General features: G+C 37.3%; 1 protein-coding gene across 1 annotated transcript in view; it reads left to right on the top strand.

Moving 5' to 3' along the window:
• Window positions 1-20,986, top strand: part of shroom1 (shroom family member 1) — a 57,983-nt gene that overhangs the window by 5,121 nt on the left and 31,876 nt on the right. The gene's annotated exons all lie outside the window — the stretch shown is intronic.

The raw sequence follows: 20,986 nt of genomic DNA, 5'->3' as shown, positions 1-20,986 counted from the left end.
TCCATTACTCTGCCTCGTTTACAAAATAAAATGCTCCGAACAAACATATAGTCTGTGGCACGATCCGAGACGCCATTATCTGTACATCTGTATACTGTATCAGTGTATCAGCGTCAGTCATTATAATCTGAACACACATCTGTATACTGTATCAGTGTATCAGCGTCAGTCATTATAATCTGAACACACATCTGTATACTGTATCAGTGTATCAGAGTCAGTCATTATAATCTGAACACACATCTGTATACTGTATCAGTGTATCAGAGTCAGTCATTATAATCTGAACACACATCTGTATACTGTATCAGTGTATCAGCGTCAGTCATTATAATCTGAACACACATCTGTATACTGTATCAGTGTATCAGAGTCAGTCATTATAATCTGAACACACATCTGTATACTGTATCAGTGTATCAGAGTCAGTCATTATAATCTGAACACACATCTGTATACTGTATCAGTGTATCAGAGTCAGTCATTATAATCTGAACACACATCTGTATACTGTATCAGTGTAGACAGCGTCAGTCATTATAATCTGAACACACATCTGTATACTGTATCAGTGTATCAGAGTCAGTCATTATAATCTGAACACACATCTGTATACTGTATCAGTGTAGACAGCATCAGTCATTATAATCTGAACACACATCTGTATACTGTATCAGTGTATCAGAGTCAGTCATTATAATCTGAACACACATCTGTATACTGTATCAGTGTATCAGCGTCAGTCATTATAATCTGAACACACATCTGTATACTGTATCAGTGTATCAGCGTCAGTCATTATAATCTGAACACACATCTGTATTAGAGGTCGACCGATAGTGGATTTTACCGATAACGATAGCTAGGTTGGGCCATACTTGCCGATAACCGATTAATCAACCGATAGTTTTTAAAATTGATACTGGATAAAAACAACATAACACTCCAAGTAAAACAGTGCTGAACTTTATTATAAAAATAATAAAACTGTATTGAACCATGAAAACATGCTTAATGAAATAAATATATAATATGAATAAATATTGAAGTCAATAAAAGACATTAATTCAAACTGAAACAAAAAGTAATACTCTAAATAACAAATAAAACCAGTTACATTCAAATATCTACAATGCCAGTAGTCATTGAAGTCATTGAAATGACATAAATATTAAATGTATAGTCTCACACTTTTGCTTCTATTTTATAAACACTTGATGATTATCTAATCAAAATAACAAAACATGTATTAAAGTGATGACGAAAAAATAACCGAAATCGAATGCTTTTCTGATTTGTTTGTGTTTCTGTCGGCTGTATGAACATATGAGTTTACTATCTTACATCTCTAGCTTTAAATATGCAACTTCTCTGCATATTAAATGCATAAAAGTGACCAGCTGGATATAAACTAATGCAAATAGAGGTAACAATTGTGACATTAAACATTCGGGTCGGGCTTACGTTTATTTTTGTCAGTGTTTTAACCGCTTGAGGTACTACTAATGTTAGCGTCCTCTCAGCCTCGAAGGCAAACAAACATACTGTTGTGCTGTTCTTTCTCTACTAATGCAGCATTTAGTCAACAAATTAATCACTTTATAATGATATGAAAAAATGCAGTGTATACATAGGCTACCTTTTAGCTGTCGGTGCTTTAAACGCGCATCTGATGTCAGCGCTCTCCACGCAGCGTGTGCTCTCAGTGCAGCACGCAGAATCACGTGTCGAAATAAACAACACGAGGCATCAGCGATAGTTTTTATTACACCTCTAGAGGCCGCTCTTGTACTGCATGATGCCAGCAGACCCTTCTCAGCTTTCTCTTACTGTGTAATGAATGACAGCGCGCGCTTCTCAGCCGCTCCAGCAACGGACGCAAACAGGAAAAACTATCGGTATGTATTTTTGCCGATAACGATAGTTCCACCAATCAACTATCGGTGCCGATTAATCGGCAAAACCGATGAATCGGTCGACCTCTAATCTGTATACTGTATCAGTGTATCAGCGTCAGTCATTATAATCTGAACACACATCTGTATACTGTATCAGTGTAGACAGCGTCAGTCATTATAATCTGAACACACATCTGTATACTGTATCAGTGTAGACAGCATCAGTCATTATAATCTGAACACACATCTGTATACTGTATCAGTGTATCAGCGTCAGTCATTATAATATGAACACACATCTGTATACTGTATCAGTGTATCAGAGTCAGTCATTATAATCTGAACACACATCTGTATACTGTATCAGTGTATCAGCGTCAGTCATTATAATCTGAACACACATCTGTATACTGTATCAGTGTAGACAGAGTCAGTCATTATAATCTGAACACACATCTGTATACTGTATCAGTGTATCAGCGTCAGTCATTATAATCTGAACACACATCTGTATACTGTATCAGTGTATCAGAGTCAGTCATTATAATCTGAACACACATCTGTATACTGTATCAGTGTATCAGAGTCAGTCATTATAATCTGAACACACATCTGTATACTGTATCAGTGTATCAGAGTCAGTCATTATAATCTGAACACACATCTGTATACTGTATCAGTGTATCAGAGTCAGTCATTATAATCTGAACACACATCTGTATACTGTATCAGTGTAGACAGAGTCAGTCATTATAATCTGAACACACATCTGTATACTGTATCAGTGTAGACAGGATCAGTCATTATAATCTGAACACACATCTGTATACTGTATCAGTGTAGACAGGATCAGTCATTATAATCTGAACACACATCTGTATACTGTATCAGTGTAGACAGGATCAGTCATTATAATCTGAACACACATCTGTATACTGTATCAGTGTAGACAGGATCAGTCATTATAATCTGAACACACATCTGTATACTGTATCAGTGTATCAGAGTCAGTCATTATAATCTGAACACACATCTGTATACTGTATCAGTGTATCAGAGTCAGTCATTATAATCTGAACACACATCTGTATACTGTATCAGTGTATCAGCGTCAGTCATTATAATGACTTCTATTTGCTTTTGACGCAACGCTCACATCCAGTATAGGCAAATGTCAGCCGTTATGCGACTGAACGCTAGTGAGTGGAGCCTATGATGAGATGATGTATAACTAAGGGAATCCCCCTTAGATTATTCTTATGGATTTTTGTGACAATTTTTTGGTTACATTTATCTCACCTATATGTTTGCTCACTCATTGCGTTTTTACAATTGGGTAATTTGGTTGTTAAGAGTTTACACAACACAAGGAAGTTTGATTTCTTTGAATTAAATTGAAAAAAGTAGCAAAAATTTATACAAAATAATAATGATACAAATAAAGAGAAAAGTTTTTGGGTAGGTCTAACACTAGTATTCAGAAATACTACAGAAAATGAATAAAGTAATCAAATGTAAAATAACACTGATAGTCTTTTATGTCCTGACTAAATACATAGGCTATTAATTGTGATTTCTTACAATTAAAGCTTTCTTTTGTTGTTTTGACGATAACATTAATGACTGACACATATGGCTGCTGTCACTAGTGCACGGATCCATTACTGTTATCATTATACTGTCTGTCACACTGTCACGCTTATTTAAGACATAACTGACTGTGTTTACGAGTATACTAACCAAGACTGGAACACAAATTTGCATGTTTTTTTTCCCGTTAAAGCGATATAATCCGTGAAAAATAACTTTTGTTACTGGTGAGCTGTTTGTGAGGCGGCTTTACTGTATGTATGTGTGCAAACCATCTCTCAGAGAGCGCACGAGTACTGGATAGTTTAAAATCGATTGAATGTTTAAACTGAGACATAAAAAGACGTGAAAATGGTCAACTTTAGTCACGATGCACTGCTGGGCCAATTGTGCATATTCTATCATGTCTCGACTCCTACACGGGAGAGGTTTATACCCGCAATCCGCGCCGAAATTCGAGCCCTGTTTTAATGGTACAAAGAGTCTTGAATATTGTCGCTGTTCATTTGCATAAAGACAATTTGTCGCGTCACCAATGTTCTCTGTCACTCATGTCGCTGATGTGTCTTCCTTGAAACCATTGTCATTTTGGCTCATAATAAAGGTATTCAGAGTGCGGTAGACGTGGTTTCTATCCCATAATTACATCGCATTTCAGGCATATTTCAAACACCAAGATGTAACAGAGCGGAGAGCACTGCATGCCTCTTTCCACGATTTTCCTTTTTTCCCTCTCTTTAGTCCTTCACCTGTGAGTTAGTGCCAGGTAACAGTTCAGAGCGCTAAACTGTGGCAGTGCAACTGGCTGACGTTTAATCTGTGTTTTGTTCCAACGCAACTCTCCCTCTCTCTCTTACACTGTAACGGCTGGTCTTTGTCATCTACTGTAATTAACAAAAGTGCAGGGACTGAACGCATTCGTCACATTCCTTCCATATTAAGATTTTAATTGCGGCAATTATCTTAAATTAGTTCATTTTTACCTTAAAGGTCTTTGTGTGGAGCTTCAAGCGTCCTACGCTGTGTAAAGGAGATGAATGAGCAGCTCTGAAAGCTCAACTTTACATTAGCTGTAGTTGTAAGTAAGGACCGTGTCTTTGTTGCTGAGATCTTTTTAGAGTTCTACAGATCAGGTGCTGATTGTCCCTCATATAATACATATGTAATAATGTAAACCAACTTTTACTATGTGATAATAAAATGGTAATTTTTCTAAGCACATCCACAAAACTCAAGTGATGTGATTTTTATATAGATTTTTCTATCATTTTGAGGCCGGCTTTGCTGTCCTCTACTTACTCGATTTTATTCAAACTTCAGTGTGCTGTGATATCAAATATACACATTTTGATGACAAAAAAATATAAAAGATAGTTTATGTATGACTAATCAGAGCAGAGTAGACCAATCACAACACACTGGGTCATCTGACCAATCAGAGCAGAGTAGACCAATCGCAACAGACTGGGTCATCTGACCAATCAGAGCAGAGTAGACCAATCACAGACTGGGTCATCTGACCAATCAGAGCAGAGTAGACCGATCGCAACAGACTGGGTCATCTGACCAACCAGAGCAGAGTAGACCAATCGCAACAGACTGGGTCATCTGACCAATCAGAGCAGAGTAGACCAATCACAATAGACTGGGCCATCTGACCAATCAGAGCAGAGTAGACCGATCGCAACAGACTGGGTCATCTGACCAATCAGAGCAGAGTAGACCAATCACAACAGACTGGACCATCTGACCAATCAGAGCAGAGTAGACTCTCGGAAAGAAGAGGTTTATAGAGACAGAATCTTTTAGAAAAGTGGTGATGCTGCAATGTATATTATGAGAAAATTTAAGTGTTTTTTGTTTTTTTAAACCGTAGATGCATATAAACCGGTTGTTGGAGACAAAAACAGGAACTATTGAAATAGCATAATAGGGGCACTTTAACATTCATATCTCTCTCTCTCTCTCTCTCTCTCTCTCTCTCTCTCTCTCTCTCTCTCTCTCTCTCTCTCTCTCTCTCTCTCTCTCTCTCTCTCCTCTCTCTCTCTCTCTCTCTCTCTCTCTCTCTCTCTCTCTCTCTCTCTCTCTATCTCTCTCCTCTATCTCTCTCCTCTCTCTCTCTCTCTCTCTCTCTCTATCTCTCTCTCTCTCTCTCTCTCTCCTCTCTCCCCTCTCTCCCCTCTCTCTCTCTCTCTCTCTCTCTCTCTCTCTTCCTCTTCCTCTTGCTTTGCATTTCTCCATCAGTTCCTTTTAATTCCTCAGTTCACATCCAACCTAAGATCGCTCAAATCTTTTATGAATTAAACCTGTTATGACAAATAAACACCAAGCTAATTGTATTGGGCTTTTCTAAAGTCCCAAAATAATCATATCATTAGTTGAAATAGGTTTTTAAAGTATATTTGATGCCAGGGACACAGAGTATATACAGGGACACGGAGTTAAACCTCCGCATTTTCAGTCATTTTGACGGACAGGGTCGTAAAAAAATCCGTCATGATCTATTATTACCCGTCATTTTCATTTTTAATATTTTAATATGCTCATTTTCATTTTTATTCACAAATGTACAGGACAAGTATATTTTTAAATAAAATGAATGCATTTTATGTTGTCATTGTACCAACAACAACAAAAAAAAGATATCATCTGGAAACTATTAACATTTATTTCATTATTTGTTTGATGTTGATGAAAAAACATTACTTTAAGAATCTCATCAAGCTGGAAAAGTGACCGGTTTCATAGAATAACTCTTATATCTTATGATCTCTAATTCTCAGAAGACTTGACCATTTTGTTTTTTGTTTTGGTTTTGCAGCGCAATGGGAAAATTGTAATTTTCCAGCATAGATGTGCAGGTGTGTGCTAGTGAGACCGGTCAGTGTCAACAAGTGCGATGATGTTCTTCACTGGTTTGATCCGGCGGAGATAGCGTTTCCCAGTGGCGTCAGCATATATCATGTCACATGTGCTTCTGCAGACCCATCAGAGGACGTGTGTGCGCGTGATCTCTCAGTTGATCAGGCTGTTTTTATTTTGCAAGTCAAATTTGAGAGGAACAGATGCAAATGTTCACTGTCTGTTTTCATGGTCTCTTAATGTCGGCACTGTTACATTACTTCACCTCTGAAGGTCACCAGGATCTCAAGGTCACTGAATAGGAATCCAGAAAGGAATGTTTGAACAGTCAGTCATTAAGCTTATGTCGTCACCTGACTGCCTGATAAAGACTTGGCAAGAGTAAAGAGAGAACACACTCGGGTTTATCTCATTAAAGAAATGTCCAGAAACTATATTTCAACCCAAATCAGAAAAAAAAAATTATACAGTACTGTGCAAAAGTCTTAGGCATGTTAATACTTGGTTTTAAGTCAGTTATTTCTATCTTTTGCTGTAGTGTGTCAGTAGGAAATATCAGTTTACATTTCCAAACATTCTTTTTTGCCATTAATTGTAATCAGTGAGATTTGTGTATAAGGAGTCTGACAACAGCCGGTCTGATCTGATCTCACCATCATCGAGTCCGTCTGTGATTACATGAAGAAACTGAGACACTAAATCCAGAAGAACTGTGGGAACGTCTCCGAGACGCTTGAAGAATCCTTCCTGCAAAGCTCCAGGACTGGGAAGAGCACTGGCACTCGTGTTAAAATGCTGTAAAGTGAGAATGCTTTCAAAAATACAATTATAAATTGAATTTATTTATGATTTAACGTCTATTAACTAATTCAAATCAATATATGGTGTAACGACCCTTTGCGTTTAAAACGGCTTTTGTCCAGGTACTCTTGCTCATAGTTCTTCAGGGAGCTCTGCAGGAAGGTTTCTTCAAGCGTCTCGGAGACGTTCCCGCAGTTCTTCTGGATTTAGTCTGTCTCAGTTTCTTCATGTAATCACAGACGGACTCGATGATGGTGAGATCAGATCACACCGGCTGTTGTCAGACTTCTTGTGCATACACAAATCTCACTGGATTATTACAATTAATGGCAAAAAGAATGTTTGGAAATGTAAACTGATATTTCCTACGACACACTACAGCATAATATAGAAATAACTGACTTAAAACCATTTTAATGGGGGGGATATTAACATGCCTAAGACTTTTGCACAGTACTGTCTATTTTTGCTAAATGCAAATGAAGCCTATTTTAGGAGCAATACGCTTTTTCCAAAAGTAATGTAAAAATGTGCACTGTGTAAATTAAAATCAGCACAACATAAGCCAAAGCATGTAATTAAAATGTCACAATGCAACAAAAAAAGGGCCTAAAACAAGCTTCTCTTTCTTTTCTTTTTTTTTCTTTTTTTTTTCTTTTTTTACATATTTTTATTGAAAAACATGGAGCATAACAATAACATTTCCAAAAGACAAAACATTTTATATATATTAACTATCTTCCCACCCCCACCCACACCCACCCTCAGCATCCAAAAAATCAGTTACACAGGTATAGAAGTTATTATACAAAGGCTAAGACAGACATGTCCAAATATTTTCAAATACATAAGTACATCATATATACACATATCAATCAGTTGAGTGAGAGGTATCTAATATTGCCTGTATCGATATTTGGTTATTTTCCAGAAAATGTATAAAAAGATCCCATATTTTATGGTAATCTTTTAGTTTGCCCTTTATACTGTAGGTTATTCTTTCCAATGCAATACAATGTGACAGATCTTTTAACCAATGATCAATGGATGGACCTTCTATGTTCTTCCAGTAAAATGCTACTAAACGTCTTGCAAGAACTAGACAAATGTCAATCATTTTAGTGTGATAACCTGATAATGGTAGACTTACAGGAATTAAACCCAAAGCACATATTTCTGGGGTCATTGGAATTGGTTTTGAAATAATTGAAGAAATTAGTGCTGTCACTTTTTGCCAGAATGTCTTGATCACCTCACATTCCCAGATACAATGGAAGAATGTTCCCTTATGTTTTTGGCATTTAAAACATATATCTGGGATTTCCGGGTTAAACCTGTTTAACTTTTCAGGGGTGACATACGTACGCATTACCCAGTTGTATTGGATCAGCTTAAATCTAGTGTTAATTGACAAATTCTGGGCTTTAACACATATCTGGCTCCATTCTGAATCTGAAAGGTCATATTGCAAATCTATACCCCAAGCAATTCTCTTGGAATCAGATGATTCCTTAGAACCGTTTACAAATTTGCAATAAAACAGTGAAATTTGGTTTGTACTAAGTTCCTCATAAAACATAGCCTTTTCTAGTTCTGTTGGTATAGGTCTAGATAGTGAATGATTTTGTTTGTCATTGATATAACTGCGAATTTGCAAGTATTTAAAAAAGTGTTTCATTGGGATTCCAAATTTTTCATTAAGATCTTTAAAGGGCATCAATGTATCTCCCTCAAACAAATCCCCAACCTTACGAATGTCTTTTAGTGCCCACTGTTTAAAGCCAGAGTCATTTTCCCCTGGTCTGAAGTCCCTATTTCCCCAAATAGGAGAGAAGTAAGAGAGAGTTGGGACTTCTCCCAATGTGTGTTGAACATCATTCCATACTATCAAAGTATTTTTAACAAAGGGATTTTTGGTAGCCTTTTTTAGATTTTTATACAAGTCAGAGTACAAATACATATCCATCCCTATACCTTTTGCAACTATAGATTCTATTTCTACCCAGGGTAATTTCGGCTGCAAGGAGAACCAATAGGTGGCACAAGCCAACTGGGCAGACCAATAGTACCACTGCAAATTGGGTAAACGTAAACCTCCTCTATCATAAGGGAGATATAACAATGTTAGGCGAAGCCTTGCGCGTCTATTATTCCAAATGAATTTGGTTAGTTTTTTTTTCATATTAGAGAAAAAGCCTAATGGAGGGGAGAGTGGAATAGAGCGAAATAAATATAAAAATTTGGGAAGAATGTTCATTTTTATAATGTTTATACGACCAATTAATGAGATTGGTAGGGAGGACCATCTGTCTACAGCGTCACAGACTTTGGTTATAACTGGGTTGTAATTGGCAGGAACTAACTTGTCAATTGTGGGAGTAATAACTATGCCTAAATATTTGAAGTCATTAATTGCATTTATAAATGGATGCCCAACCGGTGGTTGATGCCTTTCTTGGGTATTTAAAAACAATATTGATGATTTGGTCTTATTAATTTTATAGCCAGAGAACTTTCCAAATCTATCAATCAGTTGGAGCAGTGCTGGAATGGATCTCTCAAGTCTTGTTAGAAAAAGAATGGTGTCGTCTGCATATAGTGCTATTCGGTGATCGCGATTTTTAATTTGAATGCCCTTAATGATAGAGTTACTTCTGACTGCAATTGCTAAAGGCTCTAATGCTAGAATAAAGAGCATTGGCGAAAGTGGGCATCCTTGACGTGTGCCCCTATATATATTAAAAGGTCTTGATATTGTATTATTAGTCCTAACTTCTGCTATTGGTCTAAAGTATAAAATATTGACCCATCGTAGAAATGAATCTCCAAAACCAAAACGAGCCAATACTTCATTCATATACAGCCACTCTACCCTATCAAACGCTTTTTCCGCATCAAGTGATAGGATACATGTGTCAGGGACTTCCCTTTTTTCATACAGAATGTTTAAAACGCGCCTAATATTATGAGTAGCCTGACCATTCTTGATGAATCCATTTTGGTCTGGACCTATTACAGATGGAAGACATTTTTCTAATCTTGACGCCAATATTTTGGCAATGATCTTTACATCTGTATTGAGTAGAGAGATTGGTCTGTATGACTCGCATTTAGTAGGAGATTTGTCAGGTTTCAAAATTAAAGTAATTAAGGCATTTCTCAAAGTTGGTGGCAAATAACCATTTTGAAACGATTCGGCATACATTTCCTTCAGAGGGCCAACCAATTTATTTTTAAAAAGCTTATATATGTCAATTGGCAGACCGTCAGGGCCAGCTGATTTACCATTCTTCAGCTTTGATATAGATTCCATGACTTCACTTTCTTCAAATGTACGGTCTAAATAATTTTTATCATCATCTGATATGAGTGGAAACTGAAGATCATTGAGAAATCGAGCTTGGTCTTCAGTAAAATGTGTTGATTCAGATTTATATAAATCTTTATAAAACGAAACAAAAGCATTATTTATCTCTAAAGGATCAGATGTTATTTCCCCATTCACCATTTGTATACTATTAATGGCTTTTTCTGTGTCCAATTTTTTTATTTGCCATGCTAATAGTTTTCCTGCTTTTTCTCCATGTTCATAGAAAGATTGTTTCAATCTTATTAAGCTGTTTTCAGCTTTTGTTATGGAAAGAGTATTATATTGAGCCCTAAGTTTAAGAAGTTCATGATGTATTGTATTTGAAGTGTCTAAATAAGCCTTTCCCTCTGCAAGCTTAATTTCTTTTTCCAATAAATCTAATTCCAATTTTATTTTATTCATTTTTGAGCTTGTAAAACAAATTATCTGACCTCGGATATATGCCTTGAATGCTTCCCACCTTATAGTAGCCGAAGTTTCATTTTTATTCTCTTTGAAAAAATTATCTATCTGTTCTCCAATAAATTTGATAAAATCACAATCATGCAGCCATTTCGGTTGGAGGCGCCAGCGACGAGTTTCTTTCATATCACTTATTGATTTGTAAACTAAAGACACTGGTCCATGATCCGAAATGACAATAGAATCATACTCACAAATTGTTACTCTTGGAAAGAGGTCATTAGAAATTAAAAAATAATCAATTCGAGAATGACCCTTTGTCACTGTAGAGCAACATGAATATGTTCTTTTACTAGGGTATAGCCTTCTCCATGGGTCACATAGATTAAGTTCTCTTATATAGTTCCATATCTTTTTTCTAGACTGTATGTGTGTTGTATCTGATCCTGTTGAGCGGTCAAGGCTAGGAGATAATGTGCAATTAAAGTCTCCAGCAATTATCAATTTTCCTGACAAAGAAGACAGTAAAAGAAATAATTTTTCAAAAAAACTTGGACAATCTGTATTAGGACCATACACATTTGCCAAAATAATATTTTCATTAAGAATAGATCCTTGAATTATTATGTAACGCCCTGCTGTGTCCTGTAAAACCTTGGATATTTGAAATGGAATTGACTTGTGTATTAAAATCATAACCCCCCTAGAGTTAGGAGAAAATAAAGCTGAATAAATGTGGCCTTTCCAACGCCTTTGTATTGGTGTCGTGTCATTTGAAGATATATGACATTCTTGTAAAAATACAATTGAGGGATTAATTTGTTTAATTCTGGTCATTACTTGTTTTACTTTAGTTAATTTCCCCAAACCTCTCACATTCCACGATGTTATTTTAAGTTCTGAAGTAGAGTCCATTACAGTGTTAGTGCCTAAATTGAGATCTGCTTATTATTACAAGCTTGTACCCTAGCCTGTTATAGTAAAATGCAATTGCCCCTGTTACTGAAAAATAATTAAATATACATAGGATGCTTCTCTTAGCACTGGCTCCCTGAACTCGCCAGTGCTTTACTCGTACATACCCATAAACTGGAGATTCAACACTTTGTGTCACCGATCCTATCGCTAGGAGCAGCATAACACTGATCACAAGCATATTCTCTGCCATATGCTCCCACAAACCAAACGGCTTAACATATTAGAAATTGAACAACCTATAATAAAAACTGAAATAACCACAAAAAAAAACAAGACAAAACAAAAAAAACAGCTTATATCAAGTTCAAAATATTCAACGGATTATAATAGAGAGAACTACTAAATTCAAATATGAAAAATTAGAAGTCACTGACCACAACCGTACCGAGTTCCATCAGCCAGGTCCCTTTGAACTGTCAATCAATCCTATTTCACATACATATCAGTCTCAAACGTAAAAAGAAAAATATAGTTATATATATTTCGTTACATGACAGTTCCTTTCTTCTGTATTCGGCCATTCTTGATTGAAGGGTTAAGAGCTTGAATCCTTTAGGTTGTGAATGAAATTTTCCACCTCAGCTGGACTCTCAAAAGTGCGGTCTCGTCCTGCATGAGTGACGCGCAACTTCGCTGGAAAAATGATTCCATATCGGATGTCCATGGCTTTAAGCTGTTGCTTCACTTCGTAGAATTTCCTTCTATTCAGATGCGTTTCTCTGGCGATATCCTGAAAAAACTTTACTTCGCGTTCGTCATATGTTACCTTGCCTTTGGCCCGCACGACTTGTAACACTTTGTCTTTATCCTTAGAATTCAAGAAGCGCATAATGAGTATTCTGGGAGCGTTCCGATCTCGGCGGTCCTGTAAGCGGTGAGCTCTTTCAATGGTTATCGGGTTGGTAAAGGACTCTGGTCCCAGTACCTCAGGCAGCCATCTCTCAAGGAAACCCACCGTGTCTGAGCCCTCAGCGCCTTCAGGAAGGCCAACGAGGCGCACATTATTACGACGACTTCGATTTTCCTGGTCTTCCAGTTTAACTCCAAGAAGTTTCACCTGTTGCTGAAGAGTGTCTACGGTATTTTGCAGTACGGACACCTGATCTTCTGTATCGCTGATACGTTGTTCTGCAGTTGACATCCTGTCAGAAAATTCCTTAACTTCTTGTTTAACCTCCTGTATGGCTGAAAGGATTCCTGTAAATTGGACTGAAAAGTCTTCTCTCATGCTTGCAATTGCACTCATAATGTTGCACTCTTGATTTTTGTCAGTAGACCTATTTGCGCTGACTTCTTTACCCTCAGGTGCCATGCTAGCATGAGGATTAGCAGGCACGGCATTGGATTCGTCTTGATTTGGATGTTTTTTCTTTGTTGTTCGCGATGCCATTTTGTCGTAGTGTTGTTTACAGTGACTTATATGTAACGTTAGCCTATTTGTTCAGTTTCAGACCGTTATAAGGCTGTTTAAAAATGAAATCGCCGCATGCTGTAAGAGCTCAAATAAACGCGTGCGATCAGTGTGCCGCCATGTTGAAAAACCCGCTTCTCTTTCTTTATGCAAAATATAGAATCTTATTTCTTTCTTTTGATTTTCAGGTCAAATATGACCCAGCATTCGTGTGCAGGTTTTATGAGAATCATCCTGTATTCGACAGCAGGCGAGTGACATTGTGTGTGAATGACATATTATTTTTGTTTGTGCGTTTTTAGGGCTGGTCTTATTAATGAACCTAATAATCGAAAGCCTTCAAATGAGCAAAAGGATTGAACACGGATCTACATTCGCTCTTAAAGTGACAGCGCGCTAATAAACCTGCTGCTAATGCTAATCAAAGAGAAAACCACTCGCTGCTCTCGACTGAATCACTTTTGGAGCATCAATGTATATGTAATTCATACAGTGAAGTCTTATTTTTATTTCTGGTAACACTTTATTTTAAGGCGACGTAGTGACACGTTACTAAATGTACTTACTATAGTAATAATAACAGTCAATTATGCATAATTACTAACCATAACTCTATAGTAAGTACATAGTTAATTAATATTACTCAGTACTTATGTGAAGAAGTACAATGTTACTACGTCACCTTAAAATAAAGTGTAACCCAATTTCTTACTTGAATGCTAGTGGTAAATAGACCTAGATGGGAAAAAAATCAAAGCACTTTTTATTTTATTTGTCTTATTTGTGATTTTGCATCTTTGTTCTTATTTTTAATAACACAGATAAAATAATAATTAAGTGATTATAAAATGGTCTGTCATTCTTTTTCTTTTGCCAGCTTGTTTTTGTATTTTTAAAGTTTGGCTTTACTGCAGTTTGCAAACTACCATGAAGAAGAATCAATAAAATTGTGATTTGATATGAGTAACACTTTACAATAAGGTTCATTAGTTAACATTAGTTAATGTATTCACTAACATGAGCTAACAATGAGTTGCATTAGTTACAATATTTATTAATCTTTGTTAATGTTCATTGTTTTTTCATGTTAGTTCACAGTGCGTTAACTAATGTTATACCATGGTCTGGGTGAATACTCGATTCTGATTGGCTGCAGGGTGTCCATTAAAAAGTGCTAGAGGACACCTAGTAAAGGAGTTCTGGTGAAACTGACTGTTTACCGTTCGAAATGAATAAATAAATGCGCTGGCTACATCAGCTGTGAGTAACCATAGCAACAGGCAGTCATCAGCTGTGAGTAACCATAGCAACAGGCAGTCATCAGCTGTGAGTAACCATAGCAACAGGCAGTAAACTGAAGGCTTCTACGAGCTGAGCGGACTATAAATATCTCCGGTTGCTAAATAAACCGTCAGGCGTAACCAGGGAAACCAAGTTATTGTTTGTAAAAACTTTCGATTTCGATTGTAAAACTAATTCAAATATAAACTAATGTTTTACAAATGTGTTATTTGGCAAGTGACCATGATATAAGCGGGTTAATACCCTTCGAGGTGTCCATTGTCAGGTATTAATGGACTTCGGACCTCCACTGCGCGTCGGACGGTTCACGCCTCGCCGTCGTCCATTAATACCTGACAATGGACACCTCGTCGGGCCTTAACCCTTACTTAACAAATACAGCCTTTAATTTTAATAACCTATTATTAGTAAATGTTGAAATGAATATTATCTAAGATTAATAAATGCTGTAGAAGTATTGTTCATTCTTAGTTCATGTGTAACTAAGGTAGTTAACTAATGTTTAACCTTATTGTAAAGTGTTACCATGATAGTTTTTGCTATATCTCAAATATGTATTGTAAACACATTGAGTGCTATGTGAACTCATCAGCTTTGTGACTGTGCTGAGTTTGATTGACAGCTGGCAGTCACCTGACACCACCTCTACCTGGCGTTGGCTCTCAGCGAGCGTAATGTGAGATTTCAGCAGTTTCCACTGCCCAGGTAGAGTTACCTGTGTGTTTTTCAGCACTTTTTTTTCCTCAACGTAGTTGCAAAAGTAGAAAAGTGCACCGGCAGATTTGTGTCTTATAGCGATCGTGAAACAGGCCTAGTTTTGTAAACTATGTGAGAGTGCCTATACAGCATTTGGCATTGCCATTTGGTGACTTGCAGTATTTTCTTGTCGAGTTCCTTTATGAGGCTTACACGTTATGTAACGAAGAATAAAACTGAAACTTTGTCCTTATTGACTGTAAACAACATTTCTGTGCCGTCAAGCGAGTGCAATCCACCTCGCATTACTTTACGAGTCCTACTGTAACTACACTGCAAATTATCTTGTATTAATCTTGTTTCCAGTCCAAATATCAAAAAATTCTTAAATCAAGATGCATTTCCTAGATGAATAAAATGCCATGAGATAATGTATTTTTTTCTGGGGGGAAAAAATCTAAATTAGGTTAAAATTAAGCTTCAATTTCTGCCAATGGGGTTAAAAAATAATCTTAATTCGAATGCAAAAAAAACAGATTATTTTTCTTACCCCATTGGCAGAAATTTTAGCTTGTTTTAGGAAAAAAAACAAGACACATGACATGAAACACATGACATCTAACACCGTACTGTATGTGCTTAAGCTTATCTTGCACATTCCCATCCCATGTGATCACCTGGCCACTGATAAGGACTCAATAAGAGTGACACTAGCTGCTATGCACACACTCAACGACACACTTACAGACTTTTACAAAGTCGTTTCAAACACAACAAACTCAGGCAGAAACATGCGCCTCATATCTGGGAGACGCGTGACAGATGAAGACAATGTGTTCAGAAATCAGCTCAATATATATAAAACGTTTGAAATCATCCCAATGGGTGGAATCAAAGTCTGAAACTGAGAAATCGGAGCCTGTGTATCATACACAACCCACAGCCATCGGCTTGTTTATTTATATAGATATTTATACAACAGTTCGCTCTTTTTCTCGAATCTGATTGGCTGAGAGCCTTTTCCAGCCGTGCCATATTCCCCCAGGATCAGCACTGCAACCATCACTCTGTTTTTTGCATTTGAAATTAGAAAAAAAACTAATGTTGTTGTGTCACAAAATTTTGTTTTAAAGCTACACTATGAAGGATTTTCTCCCATCTAGCGGTGAAATAGTTTATGACTACCAACTGAATATTACTTTCTAGCTCCTCCCATTCCGAGGGCGTTTTAACTCCTACGGTGGACGTATTATTTCAAATCTGCCGGCAGTCGTGAGTAATCTCCCCCTCGCATTCGTCACAGTGCCACTGAGTGTCAGAACGCGAGAGGCGAAGCTTGAATGTCCAGGTATGTCCCTCTTTGGCACATGTATTTTCAAGATGGAGGCGCAACATGGCTGCCGCCACTCGAGTGACTCGCTCGTATCATGTATTATAAATGGCAGATTCTACGCTTACGAGAATACTTGATTAGTTGGTAGAAGTAATTACACATTAATGAGCACATATCATTTTGAAAGAACAAAGTGTTTTTTGCTAAGAATCAACTTAAAAAATGACACAGTGTAGCTTTAAGAGTTTTTTAGGCAAGATTCTCTCCGACACCGCGCTGTACTGGGTAAGCTAACAAAAACACACCGCATCAGTTAGCCTACGTCATCATCATGTCTCACACACACCAAAAATGTGAATGCACATTTTTTTTTGTGAATGTTATAATGCTCCTTTTTACAATATGTAAAATAAGTCTCTGATGTCCCCAGAGTGTGTGTGTGAAGTTTTAGCTCAAAATACCCCACAGATGATTTTTTATAGCATGTTCAAATTGTCCCTTTTTGAGTGTGAGCAAAAACGCGTCGTTTCGTGTGTGTCCCTTTAAATGCAAATGAGCTGCTGCTCCCGGCGCAGAGGGCGGAGCTTCAAGAGCTTGTGTGTGTGTGTGTGTGTGTGTGTGTGTGTTAGCAGCTCCGATGACCTCAGACCGACACACACTAAAATGTCAGAAACTGTTCTGTCTTTAATGTTTAAACCGGAGTCAGACAATGATGGAGAGACTCGAGAAGAAGTGACAACATGTAGAAGCAACAGGGCGTTTCTGATTGGTTAGTTGATGAATTTATGTCGCTGATGTGGAGTTAATTATCTTCAAGTCATCGATTAGCATATTCTGTCATGATAATCTATTAAATCGCTCGTGTGGGAACTGTTGTACGATGCCTACAGAGTGACATGCTATTGCATTTGTGTTACGCACTGTATTGCTTTAGGAGCGGCAGAAATATCGCTGATAAACGCTGCTTTATCAGGAAAGATGAAGAAAGATTAAATGAAAATAACATCAAAACTTTTCTAAAGACCGCAGGTTCACTTCAAAAATACATTCATATAAAAACACCCGCGCCGCGTTTTGACTTTGAAACGGTCAGTGCTCATGTTTATTCAACTATGTCAAAGCCTTTTGGAAAATCTGTTCTAAAAGCTCCCTCTCTCCTGTACAATGCTGTCGGATCCAAATATGGTCATTTCCTTTTTATCAGCAACCAATCGTGAAAGTAAAAGGGCTGAAGGCACAATCTCATTTGGCTGATATAAATCTTTAAAGCCCGTTTTCTCAAAATGACTTTTCTCTCAAATTCCAAGTCTGAAATCTCCACTTCAGTAGCATCTATATACACCAAACTCTCCAGTCTTGTACCTAGTTGTATTATGAAGACATTTACAGAGGGATTTGTAAATATATTATTCCTAGCCTGATTTATATAACATTTTATTCCAAAAAAATTGTGAAAATCATTTTTTTAAGGCTATTGACAGTATTTTCTGATTTACAGGATAACTAAAGTAGATATCCATAAATCCCTCTGTAATTTTTTCCCCATCTAATATGTGAACACAATGAAAAAATAATTTTTACCCTGGCTTTATCCAATACTCAGATTTCGTTTTTCGATATGCAAATTAGCGCATATTTAATTAGATATTGCCTAATTTGCATATTTAAACATTAAATTACAGAAAACTTGTAATACATTTTTTTTCTTCTCATCTTAATGTAGGTAATCAACTGGGAAAGTTTCATGGTGATATCTGCTAGTTAATATTTTTACCCTATTCACCTGTAGTGTCTCGCCTTAAAGCCACATACACCGGTATTGTGGTATATTAAAAAATTTATATCATATCAAATATAAACACCGGTATTCGATATGAACCGTTTCACCGCCCAGCTCTACGTATACATAAATAACATGGTTTTCAACCATTACCGCATGTAGAAACTGGGAAATGGAAACCAAGCATCATCTTTAATGTGACTATAATCAGGCCTGTTTTATTCTTTCCAGAACAGGAAGAAAATACGCTTTGTGACGTCATTCGATCACTGGAGGAAATATTGCATCAAGGTTTATAACCCTTTTCTTATCCTGACACCTTTTGTGTCCTTCCCCGAAGGACCGTACCTTCCTTTACCTTCTCTATTCCCCTGGTTTTGTATTCGCATGGCGTCTAATTGTGTGTGTTTATGTAATGAAAGCCCACTGTAAGTATTCATAACATGGGTGATGATTATTTCCAAAGGTCCACACTACTTTTTTGTTCTGTTGCTTTTCATCTGTGAAGGATGGCCAGAATAAAACATGAAGAATGTCAGATCTCAGAAGTGGGGCATTTCCTCGCTGCTGTCTTTTGTTACTCTTGTTCATTCACCTTGTCCTGTTACCTAAGAGAGGCTGTGTTAAGAATGTCGTAATTTGGCACAAACATTTCCCTGGTTAAAGTTCAGTTGCCTTTTCTATTGCATCTGTAACATTTCAACTCCACCTTTCTGGAGAACTAAACATTGTGTTCATAATTATGTTCTAATCAGATAAAAATAATGCTTGATAGACTTTTGTCCTCAGGTTGTTTCTTGTCCTCCACATATATACTTTTTTTTCAGTCACTTGGACTTGACTTCGCTTTACTCGGTTCTGTTTGCTTGCCTTGACCTCATTGTTTCTTTTGCGTACAATCACATTGACATTTCAGCCTATGCAAAAAGAAAAGAAAGGGACAAATCAGATTCATAAAGGCAGAAACTGATACGAAACTGTTCTTAGACACTATATGGACAAAATGATCTGGATACTCCCTACTAATAAATGGGTTTGTTTATTCCAGTCATTCCTGGGGCCTTATTTCTAACAATAAATACCCACAACACTATGGATTTACTGTGTAATTACATATTGTTCTGTTTTTTAGGGTTTATAGGGGTTAGAGTAAGGTTTTTTAGGGTTTATAGGGGGTTAGAGGTAGATTTTGGGGGGTTTATAGAGGGTTAGAGTTAGCTTTTTGGGGTTTATAGGGGGTTAGAGTTAGGTTTTGGGGTTTATAGGGGGTTAAATTTAGGTTTTGGGGGTTTATAGGGGGTTAGAGGTAGGTTTTGGGGTTTATAGGGGTTAGAGTTAGGTTTTGGGGGGTTTATAGGGGTTAGAGTAAGGTTTTTTAGGGTTTATAGGGGGTTAGAGGTAGATTTTGGGGGGTTTATAGAGGGTTAGAGTTAGCTTTTTGGGGTTTATAGGGGGTTAGAGTTAGGTTTTGGGGTTTATAGGGGGTTAAATTTAGGTTTTGGGGGTTTATAGGGGGTTAGAGGTAGGTTTTGGGGTTTATAGGGGTTAGAGTTAGGTTTTGGGGGGTTTATAGGGGTTAGAGTAAGGTTTTTTAGGGTTTATAGGGGGTTAGAGGTAGGTTTTTTAGGGTTTATAGGGGGTTAGAGGTAGGTTTTGGGGGGTTTATAGGGGGTTAGAGGTAGGTTTTGGGGTTTATAGGGGTTAGAGTAAGGTTTTTTAGGGTTTATAGGGGGTTAGAGGTAGGTTTTGGGGGGTTTATAGGGGGTTAGAGTTAGCTTTTTGGGGTTTATAGGGGGTTAGAGTTAGGTTTTGGGGTTTATAGGGGGTTAAATTTAGGTTTTGGGGGTTTATAGGGGGTTAGAGGTAGGTTTTGGGGTTTATAGGGGTTCGAGTTAGGTTTTGGGGGGTTTATAGGGGTTAGAGGTAGGTTTTGGGGGGTTTATAGGGGTTAGAGGTAGGTTTTGGGGTTTATAGGGGGTTAGAGGTAGGTTTTTTAGGGTTTATAGGGGGTTAGAGGTAGGTTTTGGGGGGTTTATAGGGGTTCGAGTTAGGTTTTGGGGGGTTTATAGGGGTTAGAGGTAGGTTTTGGGGTTTATAGGGGTTAGAGTAAGGTTTTTTAGGGTTTATAGGGGTTAGAGGTAGGTTTTGGGGTTTATAGGGGTTAGAGTTAGGTTTTGGGGTTTATAGGGGTTAGAGTTAGGTTTTGGGGGGTTTATAGGGGGTTAGAGGTAGGTTTTGGGGTTTATAGGGGTTAGAGTTAGGTTTTGGGGGGTTTATAGGGGGTTAGAGGTAGGTTTTGGGGTTTATAGGGGTTAGAGTTAGGTTTTGGGGGGTTTATAGGGGGTTAGAGGTAGGTTTTGGGGTTTATAGGGGTTAGAGTTAGGTTTTGGGGGGTTTATAGGGGGTTAAAGTTAGGTTTGTAAGGTGTGACCCAAGCCATTGATACAAAAAAAATAAAACTGTTAAGCTATTTTTTGTCACTTAGCCACACCTTAAAATCCTTCCATTCCTTAGCAATGGTTGCCATCCGACTAGCTTTTTCTCTTTTCTAATTTAAGTCTAT

The sequence above is a fragment of the Leuciscus leuciscus genome (assembly GCF_965113295.1).
Source record: "Leuciscus leuciscus genome assembly, chromosome: 16".
Taxonomy (NCBI): domain Eukaryota; kingdom Metazoa; phylum Chordata; class Actinopteri; order Cypriniformes; family Leuciscidae; genus Leuciscus; species Leuciscus leuciscus.
The sequence above is the reverse complement of the archived record's forward strand: the minus strand, read 5'-3'. Positions and strand labels throughout refer to the sequence as shown.